General features: G+C 46.3%; 2 protein-coding genes and 1 long non-coding RNA gene across 3 annotated transcripts in view; 1 reads left to right on the top strand and 2 right to left on the bottom strand.

The window, feature by feature from the left end:
* The window catches only part of LOC140460011 (uncharacterized), a 209,542-nt gene that overhangs the window by 69,514 nt on the left and 116,467 nt on the right, over window positions 1-23,561 (bottom strand). The gene's annotated exons all lie outside the window — the stretch shown is intronic.
* Window positions 1-23,561, top strand: part of LOC140460739 (uncharacterized) — a 200,566-nt gene that overhangs the window by 168,058 nt on the left and 8,947 nt on the right. The gene's annotated exons all lie outside the window — the stretch shown is intronic.
* Window positions 7,992-12,906, bottom strand: LOC140460816 (uncharacterized). The gene is made up of 3 exons (XR_011954356.1): window positions 12,848-12,906; window positions 11,185-11,322; window positions 7,992-8,556 (listed from the first exon to the last, which is right to left on the bottom strand). It is a non-coding gene; the product is annotated as an uncharacterized lncRNA (long non-coding RNA).

The raw sequence follows: 23,561 nt of genomic DNA, 5'->3' as shown, positions 1-23,561 counted from the left end.
GAAACAGGCCCTTCGGCCCAACAAGTCCATACTGCCCCGCCGAAGCGCAACCCACCCATACCCCTACATCGACCCCTTACCTAACACTACGGGGAATTTAGCATGGCCAATTCACCTACCCTGCACATCTTTGGACTGTGGGAGGAAACCGGAGCACCCGGAGGAAACCCATGCAGACACGGGGAGAATGTGCAAACTCCACACAGTCAGTCGCCTGAGGCAGGAATTGAACCGGGGTCTCTGGCACTGTGAGGCAGCAGTGCTAACCACTGTGCCACCGTGCCGCGCTAGCAGTTCGTTTCATATATGTACAACTGTCTATGTGAAAAAGTTGTCCTTCACGTCCCTTTTAAATCATTCCCCTCTCACCTCAAACAAATGTCCTCTAGCTTTGGACTCCCCGACCCTGGGGAAATTTCTGATGAAGGGCTTTTGCCCGAAACGTCGATTTTCCTGCTCCTCGGATGCTACCTGACCTGCTGTGCTTTTCCAGCACCACTCTGATCTAAACTCTGGTTTCCAGCACCTGCAGTCCTCCCTTTTGCCTAGGTCGAACCCTCTACCTGTCTACATCTGTGCCCACTTCACCAACCAGCACACCCTTTATCTGCATCGCCCCCTACACCCATCCCCAATCTTGAAGAAGGGTTACACCCGAAACATTGACTTCTCCACCTCCTGATACTGCCTGACTTGTTGTGTTCTTCCAGCCTCCTACCTGTGTATCTTGCCAATTGAGACACAGACCTGGCGCAACGTTTCCAGAGTCTGTCCCCATCCCGACACACTCCCTTTCCTTTTAGTTGCTGCAAGTCAACAACTGAATCCCAGAATGAAAAAAATAAATGGAAAAGGTGACAAGAGAAGAGAGTGCCGTACTCCCAGATAATGGACAGAGGGAGGAATTTGCAGTCTGGGATGAAGCTCAATGTTCACTCAGACACGAGCAGCAGCAGCTTCAGAACCTCATGGTCCAACTTCCGCGTTCAGACAACGGGGTGACTCTGATTGGCAGGAGGACCAATGTCCTTCCTGTTCTCCTGTGCTCCCTATTGGTCAATCAAAAGAAGGTCTCGCGCCTTATTTGCCGATAGCGATTAGCATGCGCACCAGTTTTTGCTGACACCGGCGAGCATGCGTACTGCGTTGCTGACACCGACAAACATGCGCAGTATGCTCTTTGAGGTTGTTGCTGTTATTGACAGATTTGAAGTGTCCAAATGCCAGGGAAAAAAAAGGAGTAGAGCCACAATTTTTTTTCCCCCTGTGGTTCGACATTTTATTGCTTCTGCGTTTTGTCTGGTTACTCCACTTTTGTATGTCTTTTGTCCTTGTGGAGAGAGAGTGTGCCCCAGTGAGCTGTCTATGGGATGGAGCTGTAACCAGTTACACAGACTGAAGTAACATTATAGTCGTCGCAGCAGGGAGTAACTGCACACATTTCCTGAGTGTGATCACAGTTTCAATTGTTCATCAGAAACAGGGAGCCAAAAGAACACCAGAACGACAGAGAAGTCGTAGAAATGCGGGGACTGTGCTGACGGATTCCATTCCCTGTCGGTTCATGAGATTTATCAGCTCAGTCACAGTGCGGAGAGGCAGTTCTTCAAAACATTATTACAACATTATTTCCCATTGACAAAAACACATTCACGCTGCCTGATTACCTTGAACTTGTACAAGTGCCCTGTCATCACATCTTTAATCATAGCTTTGAACATTTTCCCTATGACATATGTTAAGGTAAATGGTCTACAGTGTCCTGTTCTCGGTCTCCCTTTTTGAAGAAAGGAGTTTTCCAATCTACAGAAACCTTCCCTGAAACTAATGACGTTTGGAAAATTAAAACCAATGCATTAACTATATCACCAGCTAATTTTTCTTTTAAGGGTCTAGAATGAAATCCTTTGGACCCCTGGGACTTGTGAGCTTGTAGTTCCAACAGTTTACTCAGTACTACTTCCCTGGTAATTGTAATTGTCTTCAGTTCCTCCTTCCCTTTCAATTCCTGATTTCCAGCTAGTTCCAGGCTGTTACTTGTATCCTCTCTAGTGAAGACAGATTCAAGCTCTTTTTAATTCATCTGCCATCTCTTTATCCTCAGTTATTGAATCCCCAGACTCATTTTTTACAGAACCAACACTTAGCTTTTCTTAAAAAAGTTAACAAAGTGATGAAACTTTCCTTCCTGTTTTTATATTTTTGGCTAACTTTCTAACTCTAATTGCTGTGCTCCTGCCTCCATTATTTCTGATGTTTGCCCCAGCTCTCAACTCTCACATCAACCTGCCTGCATATTCTATAGAACTGACCTTGGTTAAGTGTTGCAAAACACACAAGGGCAAATTTTTCATCTCCAGAAAGTCTTAATACTGAACACGATAACATTCACTTTGAAATATTGTTCATTCAAACTTCACAAGCACACCCTCCAGATTCAAAATCCCACAATGACACCCAGTTTTGTTATGATCTTTAATTTTGAAGAGAAATTTGAATATCCAGTGATTAACTGGAAGAACTGTTCACGAGGTTTTCACATTTTTAAACAGAAAAAAATCAACTGGATTAATTCAGCAGAATAGCACATATGGCCTTAAATTGTAAATTGAGTTTTGTTTTGAGTGACGGAGCAGGTCCACACCAGATGAGGATCTAATACCTAGATTTAGGCTGTTGTCAGGAGCTTTTCTTAACCACAAAATGACATCTCAATATAAAGTAATAGAACAACATGGCTTCAGGCTGCAAATTAACACTGTGTTTAAAATGGCTCAAAGCTGCATTTCTGCATTCCTGAGCAAACTGAATTACAGATTAAGAAAACAATGCCTTCTTCATTGTATGGATCTAATTAAGTTAGATAGGACATTACTGACCATCCTCGCTAACCTTGAAGCACAGGTATGAGGAGATAATGCGTGTGAAACAACATTATTTCCCAGGAAATATCATTGGGTTAATCTGTTGTCCACTATGTAATTTTATTACATTTTATTGGATTATTCTGTAATTAAGGCTGTATGGTCTCTTAAGAAACATATGAAAATTGATATTTTATTCCACGTTAATCACACAGTTTCTCCAAGGAACACAGAATCTTTTAATATCTGTGTTGCTGGACAAATCTTTGCCCGGCCATTACAAATTAAAGTGTGAAACCTTGCTGAAGCAGACCATAATCCTAGTGTTCATTTGACCGATCTCGGAACTGAGAGACCCCTCCCGGGGGTTGAGATCTTCAACTCTCACTGTGCTTTTGGTGTGACCCATGATTACAGAGACTTGTGGGAATGGAGAGGATTTTTAACCCCCATGGGGCAGACGAACAGTAATGCTGTTTTGTCCAATCAATCTGGCAGCTATCAAGATGTTCAGCTCATGCTGAGGCAATGGATACAGTCTCCAAAGGAATGAGCAGATGGATGCTGCTGCCAAGCGGGCAGCCTGACACCCCAAACCTCTGGTCCCATTGGGTCCCCAGCAAAACCCCGACAGAGACAATATGGGGATAGAAATGCCAGGCCTGGGTATGGGACTGAAATCACAGGGTGCGCCCCCTGCTGAGCAGCACAAACTATGGCCTCAAACAGGGTACTCCCTCGATACTCAAACCGAAATGTGGGTGACCCCTGATGGACTACTTTGTGTTCCTTCTTTGCCTCTGCCTTTTTCAATTGATTATGTGCAGTATTGTACACACGTGGGCAAGGAAGGAATGGTTAATACTGTATTACAAACCTGGTCTCACCCAGATTTCCAGAAAGCAGATAGGAAAAGAGCTGAAGCATGTTTAATTTGTAAACAAACAAGATGCATGGTTTAAGAGGGATGCCCTAAGGTTGTTAACCACCTCCTTGCCTGATGGGCCTTTTTACTTGTCTACAACTTGCTTTTAGAGTCATAGAGATGTACAGCATAGAAACAGACCCTTTGGTCCAACCCGTCCATGCCGACCAGATATCCCAATTGAATCTAGTCCCACCTGCCAGCACCCGGCCCATACCCTTCCTATTCTATATATCCATCCAAATGCCACTTAAATGTTGCAATTGTACCAGCCTCCACCACATCCTCTGGCAGCTCATTCCATACACGTACTACCCTCTGCATGAAAATGTTGCCCCTTAGGTCTCTTTTATATCTTTCCCCTCTCACCCTAAACCTGTGCCCTCTAGTTCTGGACTCCCCGACCCCAGGGAAAAGACTTAGTTTATTTATCCTATCCATGCCCCTCATAATTTTGTAAACCTCTATAAGGTCACCCCTCAGCCTCCAACGCTCCAGGGAAAACAGCCCCAGCCTGTTCAGCCTCTCCCTGTAGCTCAGAACCTCCAACCCTGGCAACATCCTTGTAAATCTTTTCTGTACCCTTTCAAGTTTCACAACATCTTTCCGATAGGAAGGAGACCAGAATTGCATCCAACATTCCAACAGTGGCCTACCAATGTCCTGTACAGGCGCAACATGACCTCCCAACCCCTGTACTCAATACTCTGACCAATAAAGGAAAGTATATCAAACGCTGCCTTCACAATCCTATCTACCTGCGACTCCACTTTCAAGGAGCTATGAACCTGCACTCCTCAGTCTCTTTGTTCAGCAACACTCCCTAGGACCTTACCATTAAGTGTATAAGTCCTGCTAAGATTTGCTTTCCCAAAATGCAGGACCTCGCATTTATCGGAATTAAACTCCATCTGCCACTTCTCAGCCCATTGGCCCATCTGGTCCAGTTCCTGTTGTAATCTGAGGGAACCCTCTTCGCTGTCTACTGCACCTCCAATTTTGGTGTCATCTGCAAATTTACTAACCTTACCTCTTATGCTCACATCCAAATCATTAATGTAAATGACAAAATGTAGAGGGCCCAGCACCGATCCTTGTGGCACTCCACTGGTCACAGGCCTCCAGTCTGAAAAACAACCCTCCACCACCACCCTCTGTCTTCTACCTTTGAGCCAGTTCTGTATCCAAATGGCTAGTTCTCCCTGTATTCCATGAGATCTAACCTTGCTAATCAGTCTCCCATGGGGAACCTTGTTGAATGCCTTACTGAAGTCCATATAGATCACATCTACAGCTCTGCCCTCATCTATCCTCTTTGTTCCTTCTTCAGAAAAACTCAATCAAGTTTGTGAGACATGATATCCCACACACAGTGTCATGTTGACTATCCCTAATCAGTCCTTGCCTTTCCAAATACATGTACATCCTGTCCCTCAGGACTCCCTCCAACAACTTGCCCACCATTGACACCAGGCTTACTGGACTCCCACCCTTCTTAAACAGTGGAACCATGTTGGCCAAGCTCCAGTCTTCCGGCACCTCACCTGTGACTATTGATGATAATATCTCAGCAAGAGGCCCAGCAATCACTTCTCTAGCTTCCCACGGAGCTCTAGGCTACACCGGATCAGGTCCTGGGGATTTATCCACCTTTATGTTTCAAGACATCCAACACTTCCTCTTCTGTATTTTAGGGTGTAGGTTAGGGTGGATTGGCAGTGCTAACTTACCCATAGTGTCCTGGGATGTGCAAGTTAGGATAGATTAGCCATGGGAAATACGGGGAAAGGGGTTAGGAATGGGTGGGATGCTCTTCAGAGGGCCAGTGTGGAATAGATGGGCTGAATGGCCTGCTTCCACATTGTTGAGATTCTCTGACCCTCCCCACAAAGGAGCATTTTATCGGCATCTATCCTGTCAAGCCCCTTTCAGAATTCTACTGGTTTCAATAAGATCACTTCTGGTTCATAGAGGTAGACAGCACAGAAACAGACCCTTCGGTCCAACTCGTCCATGCCGACCAGGATTCCCAAACTAAACTAGTCCCACTTACTTACATTTGGCCCATATCCCTCTAAACCTTTCTATTCATGTACCCATCCAAATGTCGTTTCAATGTTGTAACTGTCCCTGCATCTACCACTTCCTCAGCAAGTTAATTCCATATGCAAACCACCCTGTACCAAAATGTTTGTCCCTCAGGCTCCTTTTAAATCTCTCTCCCCTCACTTTAAAAAAAATACCTCCTCGTTTTGAGCACCTCTACACTAAGGAAGAGCCCTTTGCTATTCACCTTACCTCCACTCTTCATGATTTTATAAATCTCAATGACATCACCACTCAACCTCCTGCACTTCAGTGAAAAGTGTCCCAGTCTCTCCTTATAACTCAAACCCTCCAGTCCTGGCAATGTCCTGGTAAATCTTTATTAAACCCTCTCTAATAGTATTCTTCCTATTACAGGGCCACCAGAACTGTACTCAGTCCTCTGAAAGTGGCCTCACCAACATCCTGTATAACCTCAACATGATGTCCCAACTCCTATACTCAATGGGGTGAACAGTGAAGGCAAGTGTGCGAAACACCTTCGTGACCACCCTGTCTCCCAGTGATGCAGCTATGCACCTGAATCCTCCCATGTCTCTGTTCTCCAACAAGACTCAAGGCCCTACCACTACCTGTATAGGTCCACCCTTCCTTGTTTCAGCAAAATGCAACCCCTTGCTTTTATTCATACCTCTCTCATACATATACACACACATACACCCCCCAACACTCTCACAGGCTTATGCTCTTTACCAAGCATGCACACAAACTCACATGCACACACACAAATAACTCTAAGAAGTGAATTTGAATTGGCTGAATTATTTACAGATACATTCTACTTTGCTCAAAAAGTGCGGAAACTGCAGGCAGTCAATCTGTGTAATATTTTATGAATTCCTACTTTGGAAATAGAACCAGTCTGATCCAAGATTGGGGTATGACAGACTCGAATCTCACACCTTTAATGCATTGTCTGAGCTGTAAGCCTTTTTTAAAATAAAACCTTAAGTCATCTCAAGAACGTAACTTAAAAGATGTTCTGGGATTTACATATTAATGAACCAAAACCTGCAATCCATTCTCAAAGATGGAAGACTTAACAGCAATCTAGGTTTGTTCAATATATCCTATCAGTTGCATGACACTGTGAGCTTTTGCTATCAATTCTGTGTCTTTTGATCGGGCTCCACAGCTACCCGGTGAAGGAGCAGCGCTCCGAAAGCTAGTGCTTCCAAATAAACCTGTTGGACTATAACCTGGTGTTGTGCGATTTTTAACTTCATCCAGGCCAGTCCCCCACTGGCTCCTCCACCTCGTTTCCATTGAACACAGCCCACACCTCCCGATGCTGCCAGGAAACTTTACAATGACGATGAAATGATGCACTCTACAATCCTGAAAAACTTACAATTTCGAATGGTACTGGCTCCTCATTCACTGCTCCATCTGACAGACAACATTGGAAGCTTAGTGCAGGAGGCTGAAAGAACTGATCAGCTTTAAAACAAAAACCTCTTGGAGCTCAAAGCTTTCAATGAGAGTCTGAGCCAGGGGGTAAATTCAGGTAACCTTTATTGCAACCCAACTTTGTTACATCTTCAGACCCCCTCCTGCAAAAAGGCAGAGAAAAAGTCGCTGCTTTTTAAACAGCTCAAGGTCAAAGTACATACACTCCACCCCCCACCCCCACGTTCTTTACTATTGGTTAGCACCCAGTCGTCCCTTTGTAATTGGATCCTTGGTACAGCTATAACCAGGAGGATGTGTTGCCTCCTCACTCAGCAATTTCAATCCATACTCTGTCTCCAAGTAAGTTTCTCCCCTCTCATTTGCCGAGTGAGGAGGGGTGGGGCAGTGTAGAGTCAACCACACTGCTGTAGACCTGGAGTCATGTGTAGGCCAGACCGGGGAAAGGATGCAACTTGGCCATCACAGTTTCAATTCCCCTCCAGGTGAACTCGCTGGTGCCTCCGCAGGCCGGAGGAGCAGGTGTAAGCCTTCTTGCACTGACAGCAGGTGAACGGCCTCTCCCCTGTGTGGATCCGCCGGTGGGTCAGCAGGGTGGAGACCTGGGTAAAGCACTTCCTGCACTCTGGGCAGCTGAAGGGCCTCTCCCCCGTGTGAACCTGTTGGTGGGTCAGCAGGGCGGAGGAATTGCTGAAGGCCTTCCCACACTCGGGGCAGGGGAACGGCCTCTCCCCGTGTGGCTGCGCCGATGAGAGTCCAGGGTAGATGGGAAACAGAAGCTTTTCCTGTAGTCATCACACTTCCATCGTTTCTCCAAAAGGTGGGATTCCTCGGGTTTCTCCATGGCCAATGCTTCAGTTACACACAAACACGCATACAGCCCCACCCTGCCGTCAATTCCTCTTTCCAGGCTGTATAGCGGTTACATGCTCCACACTCAGTGCGCTGCAACAGTAGGGTCTCTCATCCAGTCCCACTGACACTGAAAATGTACCCAAACAGGAACCAAAAAGCTTTGCTCCTTCTCACAGAATCTTAGTTGAAAATTGTTGCGGTCCGACTGCACTGAGTGACTGTCAGACATTGACTCAAAGTGAGGACTGCAGACGCTGGAGAGTCAGTGTCGAAATGTGTGGCGCTGGAAAAGCACAGCAGGTCAGGCAGCATCCGAGGAACGGGAGAGTCAACGTTTCGGGCATAAGCCCTTCATTTGTTGATTTTGAATCTTCTGACTTCAGATTTTCAAATACTCTGCAAAAAAAGAGATTACAAATGTCATCACTATCAGTGTAGGGTAGAAATTCAAAACAGGCAATTCTACTTTCTGTGGAATATTCTTTTGTTGTTCCACAAAATTGAAAGCACCATCCCACTCTCCCTTCCCCTCTGTTCTCACTCCACTCTAACTAATTTCCCTGAAGGTGCTGATTCAGGATCTTACAGGGGCAGAAAAAGCAAAAACATCAAGACTGACATCTCTCTGAATTTTAGATACCTCCACCTGAAAGTTAATATCTTTCACAACACTGGGATCCTGCTGAGAGTGAGCAGGTCTGATTTTGGGAAGCAAAAATAAAGTGTCAATTCAGGGTGAACCTGCAATGCAGCTTCTTGAGGAAGGACCAGACACAAAATGGTTAACGACCCCGAGAAGGTGGGAGCAAAATGAGACATCAAGGCATTAACACCAACACACTTCAGTCAAACTCTTCTGCTCCCAGTCAGGGCAAAACATGTTCTGAAAGTCCAGCCTTCACAACCACACTTCTGCTTTCACCGAGCACAATTAGGGTCACAGCATGGAAACAGACCCTTTGGTCCAACCTGCCCAGATATCCTAAATTAATTTAATCACGTTTGCCATCACTTGGCCCCTATATGGGCCGGGTGCTGACAGCTGGGACTAAATTGGGTTGGCTATCTTGTCAGCAAGGACGAGTTGGACCGAAGGGTCTGTTTCTGTGCTGTACATCTCTATGACTCCAGTCGCATTTACCATCACTTGGCCCCGATCCACTGAACCCTTTGTATTCATCCGCCCATCCAGATGCCTTTTAACTGCAGGAATTGTACCAGCCCCCACCACTTCCTCTGGCAGCTCATTCCATATACGCATCACCCTCTTCATGATAAAGTTGCCCCCGAGGTCTCTTTGACATCTCCCCACTGCCCTCACCAAGAACCTTTGACCCTCCAGTTTGGAACTCTCCCATCCCAATGGAAAGACCTTGTCTATTTACCCTATCCATACCCCTCATGATTTTATAAAAGTCTCAGACTCTGGCGCGATGGGGAAAACAGCTCCACCCTATCCTTCTGTCCCTCCTCTCCCGGGTAATTAAGACACATACCTGAGTTTGCAGAGTCTGCTGCCTTCTTGGATTCACTCCAGTTGGCACAAGTGAACAGATTCCCCCCACACACTCCCAGGACGAAGAATTGCCCAGAGGGAGGGAGTCTCATGCAAACTGACAGGGCCACTACCGCGTTGTGACGCCTTCAATGGGTTAGGGGTGGGGTAGGGAATGGGAAAAGGGGAGAGAGGAAGGGGTCGGGCGCGGCCGGCCGGCTGGCTAGCCTGCACTGCCCTGCACAGTTTGCAGGAATTCCTTCCCTTCACAGAATCCCCACAGTGTGGAAGCAGGCCACTCGGCCCGACGAGTCTACACTGACCCTCCGAAGGGTAACCCACCCACATCCATTCCCCTTCACCTGTTGCTGTACTCCCTGACTATCACACCCTAACCTGCACATCCCTGGGCACTATGGGTAATTTAGCATAGCAATTTTCCCCCCTAACCTGGACAAAGTTAAAAATCACAACACCACATTATAGTCCAAGAGGTTTATTTAGAAGCACGAGCTTTTGGAGCACTGTTCCTTCATCAGGTGGTTATGGAGAATAAGATCATAAGACACAGAATTTATAGAAAAACATGACAGTGTCCTGTCACTGAAATGATCCATTGAACAAACCTGGATTGTTAAGGCTTTCATCTTTACAAATGGGTTGCAGGTATCATTAATATGCAAATCCCAGAACTTCCTGGAAAGCACCTTATCAAACGAACTTAAAGTTTTATAACAAAAAGTGACATTGAGCTCAGCTCTGCAAATGTGCATTCACTCCCGTGAACGTGTGTGTGTGTGTGTGTGTGTGTGTGTGTGTGTGTGTGTGTGTGTGTGTGTGTGTGCATGAGAGATCTTGTATGCGCATCTTGCATATCTCTCTGTCTATTTGAGAACAGGTGCCTTACTTCTGTTGGTGTAAATATTGTTGTAAATCATAGCTGGGTTCTTAGAGTTAGATGTAAGGGAGAGAGAATTCCTCAAGTAGGATAGTATAAGAATCCTGGGAGAGCCCCATTTGTGGTTTACTTTCTCATGAACAAACATTAAACACGAGCACCTCGTCATTTCGAATTTGGTTTCCTTTTTCTTGTGAGATCCCCTGCTGTGATTACACTGTGCCTGGGTGGCTGACAGACTGGGAGATGGTGGGTTGGGGCTTGATTGACTGAATGCTTTATTGTTCCAGAAGGTGAAAAAGGGGACAAAGCTTCAGCAGAAATCCAGCAGAGCTGAGCACAGACCGACATCATACTCCTTGGGGACAGGGAGATCAACAGAGGACAGAGAAACCAGACCCTAAAACCCGAGCTGACATCAGACTACCATGTGATCAGTGCTTTGATGAGCAGTGCCAACCCTCTACCTTTACCAAGCTTCCCATTAGAGAACACCCTCAATATACAGAATCTAATCCTTGCCATCCTAAAGCCATGTCTCTGTAAGGAGTCTCAGACCATAATTATTCACTTCAATGTGTGCAGTTAATTCATTCAATTTTGTTACAATGCAGCACACATTCAGACTCACCGTTTCAGTTTTTGTGATCTTTAGAATCCAGTTTTGATTGCTGGTACATTTACTCTCCTTGTCCCTTTCTCTGATGTTCATTTCCCACATCACCTCACTGCTCACCGGCCTTGATTTGGATTGGCCATGCTAAATTGCCTATAATGATGACGGATGTGCAGGTTAGGTGGGTTAAACGTGGGAAATGCAGGGTTACATTACACTGTAATAGAAGCAGGAGAAGGCCATTTGGCCCATCCAACCTGCTCCGCCATTCATTAAGATCATGGCTGATCTATTCATCATCTGGGATCCTCCTCCCTGCATTGTCCCAACTACCTTTAATTCCCCTACCATGCAAAAACCCATCCAACTGTGTCTTGAATATACTTAATGAAGCTGCCTCCACTGCTTCCTGGGGCAGAGAATTCCATAGATTCACTCGACTCCAGGAAAAGCAGTTCCTCCTCATCCCTGTCCTAAATTTACTCCTCCTAATCTTCTGCCTGGTTTCATTCACCAGCAGAAATGACTCAATAGGTAGGGCTTCATCCTCACAGTGCAATGAATTCCCACTTTGCACCAAAACCTCGGATTTACTCACTCACTCAGTTGCTGTCTCACAAATGCAAGATTTCATTGTAACTTCTTCTGCTCCCATGAAGGGCAAACATCTTTGAAAGCTCCTCTTAAACTCCAACCTTGACAATCACCCTTCTGCTCTCCCCGAAGATGATTAGAGTCATACAGCACAGAATCAGACCCTTTGTCCATCCACACATCATTCCTGATGAAGTGCTCGGGACCGAAATGTCGACTCTCAAGGTCCTCAGATGTTGCCTGACCTACTGCCTTTTTCTAGCACCACACTTTGCCTCTGATCTCCAGCATCTGCAGTTCTCACTTTCTCCACATCCCAAAGTATCACCATTTAAATAATAAACCGTCTTTCTGCTTTTTTTTCCATAGCAAAGACTATAAGTTCACATTGAGATACTGCATTTGCCACGTGTTTGTAAATTGTGGTCTTCTCTACTTCGGGGAGACTGAGCGTAAACTTGGGGAACGGATTGGTGAGCATCACAGCCGGGTCCGAGAGACTGACCAGACCTCCAAGTCACCATCGATTTTAATTCCCCTTCCCACTCCCTTTCTGACAAGAACATCTTAGCCTTCCTTTATTGCCACAACGAACCAAACTGCAAATTAGGGAACAAACCCCATCTTCGGCCCGGGCAGCCTACAGCCTGCCGGACCCAACATCGAGTTCTCCAATTTCAAATAACCTCCCTTTCCATCCCCCGACTCCCTTCTCAGCCCCGTGCCTCTCACTACCACTCCTTCCTGTCACCAACCTGATTTCTTCCACCCAATGATTAATCAGGCCGGACCCTCTCCCTATCCCTATCTTCACCTATCCCCACTTTAGCCCCCAGCCCCCATCCCCAGTCCTGAAGAAGGGTTACACCCGAAATATCGACTTCTACACCTCTTGATGCTGCCTGATTTGCTGTGTCCTTCCAGCCTCCTGCCTGTCTATTTTGCCAATTGAGACACAGACCTGGACCACGTTTCCAGAGTCTGTATCACTCCCTTTCCTTTCAGTTGCAGCAAGTCAACAAATTGAACTCCGGAAAGAAATAGAAATGGCAAAGGGGGCGAGAAAAGAGAGTGCCGTACTCACAGATCTGAGACAGAGGAAGGAATTTGCGGTCTGAGTGAAGCTCAATGTTGATTCAGAAAGAGAGGAACAGGAGGAGCAGCTTCAGAAACTCATGGTCCAACTTCCGCATTCAGGCAATGGGGTGGCTCTGATTGGCAGGAGGACCAGTTTTGTTCTGGTCCTCCAAGGTTCCCTATTGGGCCATCAAAGGAAGGTCGCGCGCCTTTTTTTTGCGGAAAGCAATGAGCATGCCCAGAGTTTTGCTGACACCGGTGGGCATGTGCACTGCGTTGATGACACCGGAAAACATGCGCAGTATGCTCACTGGAGGATGGTGGTGTTTCTTGGAGAAAGGGAGGACTGCAGATGCTGGAGACCAGAGTTGAAAATTCTGGCATAAGATTCCTGAAGAAGGGCTTATGCGCGAAACGTCGATTCTCCTGCTCATCGGATGCTGCCTGGCCTGCTGTGTTTTTCCAGCACCACATTTTTCAATGCTGGTGTTTCTGTCAGATGTTAAGAGTCCAAATGCCAAGAGGAAAAAAAGGGGTAGAGCCACAATTTGTTTTTCCCTGTGATTCGACATTGCATTCTGTCTGGCTTGTACCCAGCTTTTCCCCGAGTCCAGAACTGGAGGGCATGGGTTTAGGGTGAGGGGGGAAAGGTTTCTGAGGGGCAACCTTTTTGCACAGACGCTGGTGTGTGTCAGCCAGATGGAGTGATGGAGGCTAGTACAATGATAATATTTAAAATGCATCTGGATGGGGAGATGAATAGGACAGATTCAGAGGGATAAGGGGCCAAATACTGGCAAATGGGTCACTAGATTAATTTAGGATATCCGGTCGGCATAGACCGAAGGGTATGTTTCTGTGCTCTGTGATGCTATTTCTAGATAGTTGGAACCAACTTCACAAGACTAGGACTAGGCCATTCACCCCTTACATTCAAGATCAGAGTGGTGTTGGAAATGACAGCAGGTCAGGCAGCATCCAAGGAGCAGGAACATTGACGTTTCAGACAAAAGTCTCGAATGCTGCCTGACCGGCTGTGCTTTTCCAGCACCACTCTAATCTTGACTCTAATCTCCTGCATCTGCAGTGCTCACTTTCGCCCACTCATCCCTTCCAGCCTGTCCTGAGCGGTGGCCTGACTGTGTTTATTTCAGTGAAAGAATCAGATAGATTTCAGCAGTTCTTTTAAAAAAAACTTGAATGCGTTTTTCTGGCTTTAACGATGTTTCTGAAGATATCATTTTAGGTATTCTCAATTTTGAAGATCAGCCATTTCTCACCCCTCCCGACTCCCAGGTAGAGTCATCACCATCCATTATCTCCCGCTCTCTCTCTCTCTGTCCTTTGAAGGGTTTGATACAGAGGTCAAAGATGGTTCGAGGCTCGAGAAAGGACGGTGTGGTGGGGGCTGGGAAGAAAAGAGACAGAATGGATGGGGGACAGAGAGAGAAAATGGACGAGGGGGCAAAGGGTGGGGGTAGAGAGAGAGAGAATGAATGGGGTTGATGGAGAGATTGAGCGGGGGAGAGAGAGTGGGCGTGGCGGAGAAGTGGGAGATGGCACAGGGCAGGGTGATACTAGGCACACAGACACACAAGATGGTCACTGAGCCATCAGTTGGCCAACTTGACACACAAGATGGCCGCTGGATCACAATATGGAGAGAAACAGCAGAGCAGATACAGACATGCCTGGGGCCACCAGAATGTTAGCACAATGGACTCACAACCCAGGTGATTAGTTTAAGGCGGGTGGGGGAGAGAATATTCATGAGTAATGAACACTGCCCGCCGAAGTGTCTGGGTCCAGCCAACACCTCTTATAGAAGTGCCAACAGCATGATACAGACTCAATACCAAATGCTAATAGCCAGGGCTGCAGGAATCCTCCTTCTCAGGGAGAGCAATTAGCGCCCATTACAACAACAATGGGTTTCCATGGAGACATTGAAATGGACAATGTCTGCACTGAAACTGACAACGACTGTGCGGAAATTAACAAAGGTTGTGTGGGAACTGACAATGATTGTATCAACTATCAACGATTCTGCAAGGATTACCATAAACAAATCATGTTACAAAGACAATAATCTCATCCCTGACCGATTGTATCACAAAATGTAGAAAAGTTTCTTGACGTGTGCTCCGGGTCGAGAGAAGTCTCGGAGCTGACACTGTGCTGTTGGTGTCTTTCTCTCCCCGGAGCCCCGGTATTTCCTTGTGCAATAAACTCTGTCATTGAACCCCAATTCTGACTCCGAGCCTGGTGTATTTCAGGGGAGAGAGAATGGGGCGGGTGGCAGATGGTGGGGGGAGGGGAGAGAGAGAGAGAATGGATGGTGGGGGCTGGAAGAATGGACATGGGACAGAGGGTGGGGTGAGAGAGAATAGATGGGTGTAGAAGGTGGGGAGATGGACTGGACAGGGCCTGAGGAATGAAACGACAGGGGTACAGAGGGTGGCGTGAGAGAGAATGGACAGGGTGTTTGGAGTATAGAGGGAGAATGGGCAAGAACCTGGGGATGGAGAGAGAATGGACAAGGGGCGCTGTGGTTGGCGGTGGAATGGACAGTGGGAGCTGTGGGTGGTGGGAGGAAAGAACGGGGGTGCTGTGAGTGGTGAGGGAGAATGGATAGGGGGCGCTGGAGTGCCGGGGTAGAAATGGACAGGGAGCGCTGGAGTGGCGGGGGCTAATGGACAGGGGGCGCTGTGTGTGGCCAAGATCAAAAAGGTTGATGACAGTCAACACTTATCAGATGGTTTCCCGAACAGAAAACCTTGCACTGGAGACTCCCAGAAGAGGGGTGTTTCATCTGTATTCCTTCAATTAGTTTTGAAATATTGTTGTGTATCTGAATTGTTCAGGGATACCTGGGACAGAGAGAGATGGCTTTGGTTGTTGGAGGTCAGTCATCTCAGTTCCAGGACGTCTCTGCAGGAATTCATAGGGTCGTGTCTTCTTAGGCTCAACCATCTTCATCAGTGACCTTCCTCCATCATAAGGTCAGAGGTGGTGATATTCACCAATAATTGCACAATGTTCGGCACGATTCACAACTCCTCACAAACTGAAGCAGTTCAGTTTGAAATGCAACAAGATCTTAACAATATCCAATGGGCTCAGGAGTGGCAAGTAACATATATGCCATGCCAATGACAAACAATGACTCATCCCCAAAAGAGATAATCTGACCACTACCTCGTGATATTCAACAGTGTTACTGTCACTAAACACCCCACTATCAACATCCTTGGGGTTTACCATTGACCAGAAACTCAACTAGACTAATCACAGACACAATGGCAATAAGAGCAGGCAACAGGTCAGGAATACTATGGCGAGTAACTCGCCTCCTGACTCCCCAAACTCTGTCCATCTTCTACAAGGCACAAGTCAGCAGTGTAATGGAATACTCTCGCACCAGCTTGGATGGGTGCAGCTTCAACAGCATCCAAAAAGCTTGATACCATCCAGGACAAAGTCGCCTGCTTGATTGGCACCATCTCCACATACATCCATTCCCTCTGTCCCACTGTTCAGAAGCAGGAATGTGTACGGTGTACAAGATGCAACACAGAAATTCACCAAAGATACTTAGAAAATATCTTCCAAACCAACAACCACTACCTCTGGAACGACCAGGCAAAAGATACTTGGGAACACAACCTCTTGCAAGTACCCCTCCAATCCACTCACCATCTTGACTTGGAAACACATTGCTGTTCCTTCAGTGTTGCTGGGTCTAAATCCTGGAATTCTCTCCCTCAGGACATTGTGGGTCACCGGACAGCGTGTGGACTACAGCAGTTGAAGAAGGCAGGTCACCACCACCTTCTCAAGGGGAACTAAATGCTGGCCAGCCAGCGAAGCCCATGTAACACGAATAACTTTTAATAAATGATTGAAACGGAGGGTTGGAAACCGCAACCTGAACAAAAATCGAGGTTCAGGTGGAACAGACGTCGGGCTTTGATTCGGTCCTTATTTGAGGACAGATAAAGAGCGATATACTGACACTGAACTGGAAATAGAGAGTTAAACACCTGTAGTATTTCACTCAGTCTATCAATTGAAAATCGATTCAAGATTAGCTCTTGACGTGTTCGTCATTAACACATAAAAAAGGACGGTTAAGAAGGCATATGGGACTCTGGCTTTCATCTCTTTAATGGCTGATATATTACCCACAAGCCCATGCGATCCAGACACCGCTCTATTGGGCGTGAACAGTGTTCATAATGCGCATGTGTGAGATTGGAATGCGACCCCGCCCCTCGTCGTTCTGATGGACGGGGAGACCAATGTTTGGGAAACCCTCTCGGACCGGAAGGGGCCTGGTCCTCCTGCCAATCAGAACCTCCGCCACTGTCTGAATGCGGAAGGTCGACCATGAGCTTCTGAAGTTGCTGTTGCTCCTCTCTCTCTGAATGAAGATTGAGCTTCAGTCCAGACTGTAACTTCCTTCCTCTGTTTAACATCTGGGAGGACCGCACTCTCTTTTCTCGCCCTCTTTCCCATTTCTTTTCTCATCCTTGGGTTCAGCTGTTGGTTTGTAGGAGCTGAGGGGAAAAAGAAAGTCAATCGAGGTGAAGGGACAGACTCTGGAAAAGGTTGGTCTAGATCTGTGCCTGTTAATGTTTGACAGGCTTTGTTTCCTGAGCTTGAGACATTTACTTGTCTGGAAAAAAAGGATGGTGTCTTGATCCATGTTGGGGATGGAAGTGGATTATGTTGTGGGTGACTTGCTCGTAGTAGTCCAATAAGTATTAGATAAGTAATCATGACACACAAACCTTGGGCTTTTAACTGTTTATTCGGAGCTCACGGGGAGAGCCAAGTCGACCTCATGGTCACAAGTCACTCCGACGAGAAACAGAGAGTTGTATGATTATATAGGTTACAATCATTTAACAATTAGCAAACTGTTAATTGCAGGATATTGAGCAAACTGAGGCACTTTGCCCAGTCACGTAGTGTCTGGATAGTGTTGGTTAGTAGCTGATGTGTACAATAGGTCCTGACAAAGAGAAAGATAATCCCATGCACGGAAAGAATTTGTTTATCAAGTAACAGTACAGCTGCAAGACCGGGTGTCTCTGTTGAGTCTGGGAATTAAGGGTAGTTGGGACAATGCAGGGAGGAGGAGCTCAGACAGTGGATAGATCAGCCATGATCTTAATGTAGGCTGGAAGGGCCAAATGGCCTACTCCTGCTTCTATTACTATGAAACTATAACCCTGCATTTCCCATGGTTAACCCACCTAACCTGCACATCCCTGGGCACTGTGGGCAATTTAGCATAGCCAATCCAAATCAAGGCCAGTGAGTAATGTAGTGATGTGGCAAATGAACATCAGAGAACAATAGAAAGGGACAAGGAGAGTAAATATACCAGCAATCAAAACTGGATTCTAAAGATCACAAAAATTGAAACAATACATGGTGTGTCTGAATGTGTGCCGCATTGTAACAAAAGTGAATGAATTAACTGCACACACTGAAATGAATAATTATGGTCTGAGACTCCTTACAGAGACATGGCTTCAGGATGGCAAGGATTGGATCCTGAATATTGAGGGGGGAGTCAGATAGGAAGCGAGGTAAAGGCAGAGGATTGGCACTGCTAATCAAAGCACTGATCACAGGGTAGTCTGGTGTCAGCTTGGGTTTCAGGGCCTGATTTCTCTGTCCTCTGATCTCCCTGTTCCCACAGAGTAAGATGCTGGTCTATCCTCACCTTTGCTGGACTTCTGCTGAAGCTTTCACGCCTCTTTTACAGCTTCCAGAACAAGAAAACATTCAGTCAATCGAAAGCCAACCCACAATCTACCAGAAATAGGGCTCTTCCAGGATTCTGAGAGTGCCCTAGTTGAGGAATTCTCTCTCCCTTCGATGTAACTATTAGTACTGTTGGAGCAAAGTAACTCGTGTGTCAAATTGTTTAAACTAAAGTAGTCAGGAGAGGAGACCTTGAGCAATTAACTAGCTTTATTCGTTGCCATTGGGGAATACCTCTGAGTTCAAAATAAAGTCTGACGTAATCCAATAAAATACAGAATGTTACAAGTTTTATGTAAAACACAAGCCCCACTCTCCATTAATTATGCAACTGAGGGGCAGTCGTAAGGTTCACATACATTGTCCAGACCTACATTTCTTAATGTCTACAAAACTGAATGTTATCTTATACTGCAGGTTCAGCTAGGCTCTAATTACCGATAAGGGACAGAGAGAACCAATCCATCATTCTATGAAGCAGCACAGTATGATGGCCTGAGGAGTAGAGACAGCCTGCAGCTGCAAGGTCAGGCTTTCAAAACAGAATTCCTTACTCTTCAATACTCTTTGCTACCTTCCCCACCCCCCTCACTGACCTATCCCCACCCCTATTCACCTATTGTACTCGATGCTACTTTCTCCCCACCCCCACCCTCCCCTCATTTATCTCACCACCCTGCCGGCTCTATTCCTGATGAAGGGCTTTTGCCCGAAACGTCCATTTTCCTGCTCCTCGGATGCTGCCTGAACTGCTGTGATTTTCCAGCACCACTCTAATCAAAAGTGGAGTGGCCATGTAGAATTACCCATAGTGCCCAGGGATGTGCAGGTTGTGGTGGATTGGCCATGTTGAATTACCCATAGTGCCCAGGGATGTGTAGGTTAGGGTGGATTGGCCATGCTAAATTACCCATAGTGCCCAGGGATGCGCAGGTTGTGATGGATTGGCTATGCTAGATTACCCATAGTGCCCAGGGATGTGCAGGTTAGGGTGGATTGGCCATGCTAAATTATCCATAGTGCACTGAGAAACGAACCCCACTTAATCAATAATTTTCAGTCTGAGTCAAAGAGTTCTGAAGCAGCACATTTATTCGAACATCTTGCAAGATGGGTGTCTGTATGAAGAGAAACATATCCGACAGTAAAATACAGAGCTTTTCATACTTTTCTGAGGGGTCTCTCGGCACCCTTACACTGAGCAATAAACCTATCATAAGTGTTTATTTCATTCTATCCCTTTCTTTAGTTATTACTTGTGCCCGTTATACCTTCATTTGGTAATTCCCTGCACCCAAGCCTAAGCCTATCATACTTATTAATTATCTGGCTTGTTTTTCTTTAAATCTGCCTTATTTGGCTGTCCTTGTTCGTTACAGCCTTCCTGTTATTTTATCCAGTTCCTCTTATCTTATCTAACCGTCTGACTTCTGAGATTATCCTTTACTATCTTGATAGTGGAAAAACCAGACCTACAAACTATGAGCTTATTACGAAATGCCCCGCTGCCCTTTTTTGTGGTCAGCTACAAGTAATTTCTTAAAAGACCCTTGATATTCTTTAAAATCACCATATACCGGACAACCTGAAATTTATCTCTCAATCCCTCCCCCCCCTGCCCCGCCCCTTCCCCGCCCCGCCCCAGCGCCCCGCTGCCCCTCTCCCCCCGCCCCTCTCTCCCCCGCCCCTCTCCCCCCCACCCCTCTCCCCCCGCCCCTCTCCCCCCCGCCCCTCTCCCCCCGCCCCTCTCCCCCCGCCCCTCTCCCCCCGCAGAAGCAATTATGGTTGCAGAAGTAACACTGCTTTACCTATATCCCACAGGGATGACCCCACAACCTTGTATAAATAATGTGGGGCATGGCGAGGGTAAACAGACAAGATCTTTTTTAGATTAGATTAGATTAGATTACTTACAGTGTGGAAACAGGCCCTTCGGCCCAACAAGTCCATACCGACCCGCCGAAGCGTATACCACCCAAACCCATACTCCTACATTTACCCCTTCACCTAACACTACAGGCAATTTAGCATGGCCAATTCACCTAACCTGCACATTTTTGGATCTTTGATCTGGGATTGCTCATAGGTTTAGGGTGAGATTTAAAAGAAACCTAAGGAGAAACTCCTATGTACAGAGGGTGGTGTGTGTAAAGAATGAGCTGCCAGAGGAAGTGGTGGCTACAATTATAACCTTTAAAAGGTATCTGGATGGGTATATGTTGGGAAACATTTAGAGGGACATGGGCCAAGTGCTGGCAAATGGGACTAGATTGATTTAGGATATCTGGTCAGCATGGACTGAAGGGACTGTTTCTGTGCTGTACATCTGTGATTCTGGCTTGCCACGAATGTTTGTCACGTCTGTATGTTCAGGTTCTCCCTGGTGTTGGTGTTAACGCCTTGGTGTCTTATTTTGCTCCCCACATCCTGGGGACATTAACCATTTCCTGTCTGGTTGTTCTGATCTGGACTGCTGTCCGGATCTTTGGATTTCTGGGATTGGTCAATAAACACACCTGGAAATGACTCTTTGTCAATCATACAAGCAATAGTTTATTCTATGATACGACCGGGTCGGTAGACTCTGATCAGCCCAGAAGGATTAGATTAGATTCCCAACAGTGTGGAAACAGGCCCTTCGGCCCAACCAGTCCACACCGACACTCTGAAGAGTAGCCCACCCAGACCCATCTCTGTCTAACTAATTCACCTAACATTACGGGCAGTTTACCATGGCCAATTCACCAAACCTGCACATCTTTGGATTGTGGGAGGAAACCCACGCAGACACGGGGAGAATGTGCAAACTCCACACAGCCAGCCCCCCGAGGCTGGAATCGAACCTGGGACCCTGGTGTTGTGAGGCAGCAGTGCTAACCACTGAGCCACCGATGAGTACTCCTAGAGTGCCAAAAGAATCCGCTGACTTTTACAGAGTTTGGATAGAACTTATGTACATTGTTCAGAGTCAGACATTGAGCATGATCACATAGTAACAACCAATCAGATCCTGCAGTATAAGATAACATTCAGTTTTGTAGACATGCATTTAGGGCAGCACGGTGGCTCAGTGGTTAGCTACTGCTGCCTCACAGCACCAGGGTCCCAGGTTCGATTCCAGCCTTGGGTGACCGTCTGTGTGAAGTTTGCACATTCTCACTGTGTCTGCGTGGGTTTCCTCCGGGTGCTCCGGTTTCCTCCCAGAGTCCAAAGATGTGCAGGTCAGGTGGATTGGCCATGCTAAATTGCCCACAGTGTTAGGTGCATTAGTCAGAGGGAAAACGATTCTGGGTGGGTTACTCTTCGGAGGGTCAGTGTGGACTGGTTGGGCCGAAGGGCCTGTTTCAAACTGTAGGGAATCTAATCTAATCTAGCATAATTTCTTGTAGACAACCTGTTCTTGGAATCGTATTTGTCCTGTCTGGTGGTTAGGATTAAACGTTACTTCTGTGATTGATGGTTAGGTTCAGATTTGTTACTTCTGCATTTGCAATTTTTTTCACTGGACTTACATCCGTCTGAGGTTTCTTGTTTGTTCTGAGTCGTATCTGCCTGACTCAGTCCCACCGAGTTAGCCAAGCAGAAGCCATTTTGTCCTACCTCCCATGTTAAAGTGGAGATTTGAGGTGGCCCAGGGAATCCTTTGAGAACTCAGACCTGTAAAGCCTCACTCTTGGTTTGTCCTGGAAATCATACTCTTTGGAAGCCTGGAATAAAAATCTCTCATCATAAAGCCCCAAAATGCAATTCAATTCAATCCATTGCAGGTCTCTGTCTCTGTCTCTGTCTCTCTCTTTTGAACGCTGAAGACAGCAAAGATGTATTTTGTGAATGCCCCGCTTGCAAGGGGAAGTAAGAATCCATTATAATGGACAAGATCCAACCATTAATTACAAAGCTATGGATAGTACCCAATCTTGTTTCAGGGTCAGATTCAAAGACTATCATTAATTTCACAAGGGAACGGCTGTGAATGTTATCACTTGGTGTCCTGTTCACACAGATTCACCAACGCTAAGGTAAACATTCTTAATTGCCTTACAGCATTCTGTTATCACTGGGTGAGCCCACAACAACCCATGCCTCTGCAATTTCTCCACCAGCCTGCCATGTGGAACCTTTACTGAGGTCCATGTACACCACGTCAACTGCCCTACCCTCATCTCCATGCTTGGTCACCTTCTCAATAAACCCAATGAGGTTTGTGAGACACGATCTGCCCTTGATGAAACTATGTTGACTATCTGAAATCAAATTGTTGCTTGCTAGATGATTATAAATCCTATCTCTAATATTCCTTTCCAAAAGCTTTCCGACAACAGAAGTAAGGCTCACTGGTCTATAATTACCTGGGTCATCTCTGCTGCCCTTCTTGAACAAGGGCACAACATTTGCAATCCTCCACTCTGGTACTAAACCTGTCGACAATGACAACTCAAATATCAAAGCCAAAGGCTCTACTATCTCCTCACTTGCTTCCCAAAGAATCCTTGGAAAAATCCCACCTGGCCAAGGGCACTTGTCTACTTTCACTCCTTCCAGAATTGATAACACCTGTGTGCAACTAACCTCGATCCTTTCGAGTCTAATATCTCGTACCTCATTCTTCTCCTCTGCAATATTCTCTTTTTCCTGAGTGAAGACCGATGAGAGATATTCATTAACACCTCTCCAATCTCCACAGGGCCCACACTCAACTTCCCACTTCTGTCTTTGACTGGCCCTATTCCTATCCTAATCATCCTCTTATTCCTCACATCCCTATAGAAAGCTTTAGAGTTCTCCTGTATTCTATTTGTTAAAGACTGCTCATGTCCTCTCTTTGCTCTTAACTCTCTCTTTAGATCCTTCCTCGCTGATCTATAATTCTCCATCGCCTCATCTGAACCATCTTGGCTCATCAACACATAAGCCGTCTCCTTCTTTGTAACAAGAGATGCAAT

The sequence above is a fragment of the Chiloscyllium punctatum genome, chromosome 36 (assembly GCF_047496795.1).
Source record: "Chiloscyllium punctatum isolate Juve2018m chromosome 36, sChiPun1.3, whole genome shotgun sequence".
Lineage (NCBI taxonomy): Eukaryota > Metazoa > Chordata > Chondrichthyes > Orectolobiformes > Hemiscylliidae > Chiloscyllium > Chiloscyllium punctatum.
This window is presented reverse-complemented; position numbering and strand designations above follow the sequence as displayed.